Genomic DNA, 5,655 nt, shown 5'->3' on the forward strand with positions numbered 1-5,655 from the left:
CTTCTTCTTCAGTGATTTTATATGGCGCTTGGCAACCAACTTTAAGGTACATTACCTCCGCCAACTGGACTGGAGTGTGGACAAGAGACAGTGGAGGTCTAAATCCTACCCAATAAACTCGTCTCTCTAAGGAAACTAAATACATAATTAAGTACTACATGCCCTGAAGAGTCCCCCAAGAGTTCACTTAATCCTGGCTCTTCAACCCCATTACTCCTCAAATCTACTAACAATCGCTCCATTTCTCTAACATATTTTTGGCACTGAAATAGAACATGTTCCACTGTATCCAATGATCACACCTCCCAGTCAGATGTTTCCCCACCACTTTCAAAATACTATTTAGCCGTGTGTGTTTCAAACTGTGTTCGAATACTCATATTAACATACTGTATACTACATAATGACTATATACTATTAGTTCATTTTAGTATACTGTAAAATAACAATATCATTCCAGTTGAGAGTTCTAGAGCTTTGCCTGTATACCGGAAGTTGATGCTGGTGCTATACAACATTTTGCTAGCATAACAAATTACTACATTTACATTTTTACATTTACGTCATTTAGCAGACGCTCTTATCCAGAGCGACTTACAAATTGGTGCATTCACCTTATGATATCCTAGCTAGACTTTTTAGATTTCGGGTGTGTTCGTAAATTCAATCTGGAGTGCCAGAGTGCACTCTGGGCGTACGTATATCCAGAGCGTTGTCAGTCAGATTGTTGATTCATAGGTTCATAAATTCAGAGCGTTTCAGCAGTCAAGCACTCAAGCTAACTGGCTAACGTTGGCTAGCTACTTCCAAACACAAATGAGAGAACACCTCACTCGGACCATTTTACTCGCCCTAGCAGAGCTGGTTTGGCTGTTTTCATGTTATCCAAAACATTGGTGACTAACTGTGCTGCTGGCAACAATTTAATAAAGTTTTTTTTGCGTTTACTGACACCGGCCATATTGTAAATTCATCAGTTATTCTGCTTGAGAGTGCTCTAAAATCGTAGAAGATAGACAGAATTAACAATGTCAATTGAAACGCACAACGACTATACCACTTAGCTAAGAATGATGTGAATAATCAAGTTAATAAACGTTGGGTAGTTAGATAGCAGATAGTTAATATACTGCCTGGCAAGTTTGACGTATTAGTAACCAATACCGGTACATACAGTACTGCTGTAATGCTATGCGCTTCGTAAGGATAGTGTAGCTAACAAATTGTCAGCCAACATAACGTGTAAATTAACTTATTTGAAAAATCATTACTTTATTACATTGCTCAACATTTTCTTAACATTTGTCATAATTTGTATACGCTCTTGTTGGACTTTGTTCTCTATATTTTCCGCCATTTTCTCAAATCTGAAAACGTTGTGGAGCCACACCCATTTTCAGAAGAATTGCATATTTCTTTTTTATTTCTTTTTACTATTATTTAACTAGGCAAGCCAGTTAAGAACAAATTCTTATTTACAATGACGGGCTACATCGGCCAAACCCGGACAACGCTGGGCCAATTGTGCGCCGCCCTACGGGACTCCCAATCACGGCCGAATGTGATACAGCCTGGATGTAGTGATACAGCCTTTTAGTGCTCCCAGTGGTGCCATCTACCCATCAGCAGCCTCCAAGGTCCAGTCCCAGCCCCAGTAATTAGGTTAGATTGAAACATGCTATTTGTTCAGAGAGTGGTATTAGGAGGAGCAGGAACATTTTAGGGGGTCCATTTTGTGTGCTCTGATAGGGGCTCCACCTCTCCCCTCTCTTTGTTGCTGCCTTGATCACTCATGGTCCAGTGACCACTAAGATGCAATCTGCATAAACTAAGAGTCTCTCTGTGTAAGAGGCATCTGGATTCAATTCTTAAATCTAAGGATAAAAAAAAATCTTCAAAACACCACAACACTGATAGACTGGCTGGCTATAATTACTGTTGCTTACGGAGTGAAGGGTTTGCTGGTTGGTTGGTTGACCAGGCAGAATTAAACAAAAAACCTCAAAGCCAAACAAAAGAAGAGGATTACTGTTTGAGATTTAATATGTAACTGGAGAGTTAATGAAGGGTGGGACAGGGCTATTGTTCTGAACCGCAATACGATGCTTATCTTCAATGTCCACTGTAGAACTGTAAACAGAAGCCAGCTTGTCCAAATCTTCTCAACTTCTTTGTATTCCTGTGTTTGCTCCTTTACATTCTACAACATATTGCTCCTTTCAAATACTTTGAGCTAATTCCTTAATAAGAATATGATACAAGGCAAAGAAGGCACATACTATCCCGAACAAAAATATGTAAGGTGTTGGTCCCATGTTTCTTGAGCTGAAATAAAAGATCCTTGAATTTTTCCATACACACACAAAGCTTATTTCTCTAGCATGTTGTGCATGCACACATTTGTTTACATCCCTGTAGTGAGAATTTCTCCTTTGCCAAGATAATTAATCCACCTGACAGGTGTGGCATATCAAGAAGTTGATTAAACAGCATGATCATTACACAGGTGCCCCTTGTCCTGGGGACACTAAAATGTGCAGTTCTGTCACACAACACAATGCCACAGATGTCTCAAATTTTGAGGGAGTGCGCAATTGGCATGCTGACTGCAAGAATGTCCACCAGAGCTGTTGCCAGAGAATTTAATGTTCATTTCTATACCATAAGCCGCCTCCAATGTCATCTTAGAGAATTTGGCAGTATCCCCAACAGGCCTCACAACCGCAGACCATGTGTAACCACGCCAGCCCAGGACCTCCACATCCAGCTTCTTCACCCATGGGATCGTCTGAGACCAGCCACCCGGACAACTGATGAAACTGTGTGTTTTCATAAGCGAAGAATTTAAAATCAAATTGTATTGGTCACTTACACGTGTTTAGCAGATGTTATTGCGGGTGTAGCGAAATGCTTGTGCTTCTAGTTCCGACAGTGCAGCAATATCAAACAAGTAATATCTAACAATTTCACAACATAGTATACCCAATATATACAAATCTAAGTAAGGAATGGAATTAAGAATATATAAATATATGGATGAGCAATGTCAGAGCGGCATAGACTAAGATACAGTACAATAGTATAGCATACAGTATATACATATGAGTAATGCAAGATATGTAAACATTATTAAAGTGACATTATTAAAGTGACTAGTGTTCCATTTATTAAAGTGGCCAATGATTTCAAGTCTGTGTATGTAGGCAGTGCAGTTGTCGTACAAGGCGGTCATACAGCCCAACAGGATGCTCTCAATTGTGCATCTGTAAAAGTTTGTGAGGGTTTTGGGTGACAAGCCAAATTTCTTCAGCCTCCTGAGGTTGAAGAGGCGCTGTTGCGCCTTCTTCACCACACTGTCTGTGTAGGTGGACCAATTCAGTTTGTCAGTGATGAACTTAAAACTTTCTACCGCCTCCACTGCTGTCCTGTCGATGTGGATAGGGGGGTGCTCCCTCTGCTGTTTCCTGTAGTCCACGATCATCTCCTTTGTTTTGTTGATGTTGAGTGAGAGGTTATGTTCCTGGCACCACACTCCCAGAGCCCTCACCTCCTCCCTGTAGACTGTCTTGTCGTTGTTGGTAATCAAGCCTACTACTGTTGTGTCATCTGCAAACTTGATGATTGAGTTGGAGGCATGCTTGGCCACGCAGTCATGGGTGAACAGGGAGTACAGGAGGGAGCTGAGTACGCACCGTTATGGGGCCCCAGTGTTGAGGATCAGCGAAGTGGAGGTGTTGTTTCCTACCTTCACCACCTGGGGGTGGCCCGTCAGGAAGTCCAGGACCCAATTGCACAGGGCGGGGTTCAGACCCAGGGCCTCGAGCTTAATGATGAGCTTGGAAGGTACTATGGTGTTGAATACTGAGCTATAGTTAATGAACAGCATTCTTGCATAGGTATTCCTCTTGTCCAGATGGGATAGGGCAGTGTGCAGTGTGATGGCGATTGCATCGTCCTTGAACCTATTGGGGCGGTAAGCAAATTGAAGTGGGTCTAGGGTGACAGGTAAGGTGGAGGTGATATGAATGTTGACTAGTCTCTCAAAGCACTTCATGATGACAGAGGTGAGTGCTATGGGGTGATAGTCATTTAGTTGAGTTACCTTTGCATTATTGGGTACATGAACAATGGTTGCCATCTTGAAGCATGTGGGACAACAGACTGGGATAGGGAGAGATTGAATATGTCCATAAACACACCAGCCAGCTGGTGTGCGCATGCTCTGAGGATGTGGCTAGGGATGCCATCTGGGCCGGAAGCCTTGCGAGGTTTGACACGTTTAAAGGTCTTACTCATGTCGGCTACGGAGAAGGAGAGCCCATTTCTGCACAAACTGTCAGAAACCATTTCAAGGAAGCCCATCTGTGTGCTCGTCATCCTCACCAGGGTCTTGATCTAACTCACCTTCGATGGCCACTGGCACACTGGAGAAGTGTGCTCTTCACGGATGAATCCCGGTTTCAACTGTACTGGCAGATGCCATCATGTGGGCGAGCGGTTTGCTGATGTCAACGTTGTGAACACAGTGCCCCATGGTGGCGGTGGGGTCATGTCATGGTCAGGCATAAGCTACAGACAACAAACACAATATGATTTTATTGATGGCAATTTCAATGCACAGAGATGCCTTGATGTGATCCTGAGGCCCATTGTCGTGCCATTCATCCGCCTCCATCACCTCATGTTTCAGCATGGTAATGTACAGCCCCATTTCGCAACGATCTGTACACAATTCCTGGAAGCTGAAAATGTCCCAGTTCTTCCATGGCCTGCATAGTCAGACATGTCACCCATTGAGCATGTTCAGGATGCTCTGGATCGACGTGTTCCAGTTCCCGACAATATCCAGCAACTTCGCGCAGCCATTGAAGAGGAGTGAGACAGCATTCCACAGACCACAATCAGCAGCCTGACCAACTTTACGCAAAGGAAATGTTGCGCTGCATGAAGCAAAGGAGGCAAATTGTGGTCACACCAGATACTGACTGGTTTTCTGATCCACGCCCATACCTTTTTTTATGTATCTGTGACAAACAGATGCATATTTGCATTCGCAGTCATGTGAAATCTATAGATTAGAGCCTAATGAATTTATTTCAACTGACTACCAAAGATAGATGTATTTCAAATGACTACCAAATGACTACCAATTTCAAATGACTACCTTATATGAACTGTAACTCAAATTGTTTCATGTTGCGTTTATATTTGTGTTCAGTGTAAATACTGCACTCTGACTCACAAAACATATTTGCTAGATTCATAATAGTGTTGTTAGACAAAGCAAGGAAAGTGAACTTCAAAATGTGATGTAGTTTTATTGGAATTTGCAGCTGTTGTTGGTAAGTAATGAATCTGCTAGCTTCTGACATGACTTACTGCATCTACAGTGCATTCTGAAAGTATTCAGACCTCTTGACTTTTTCAACATTTTGTTACGTTACAGCTGTAAGAATATTTTCAGATAAATACACAACTCAGAGGACTAAAGGTCAAGAGGAAATTAATTATCAATGGAAATAGTTGTTTCATTGTAATGGGGAACTGAAGATAAATGGGTCAGGGACACGGGAGGAATTCCAGTCTGAGTTGTCTATACATTAAGCCTGAAACAGGATACTTATTATTTGGCCATTGGCCCAATTTTACTGCAAG

Source organism: Salmo salar, chromosome ssa26, assembly GCF_905237065.1.
Source record: "Salmo salar chromosome ssa26, Ssal_v3.1, whole genome shotgun sequence".
NCBI classification, from domain to species: Eukaryota; Metazoa; Chordata; class Actinopteri; order Salmoniformes; family Salmonidae; genus Salmo; species Salmo salar.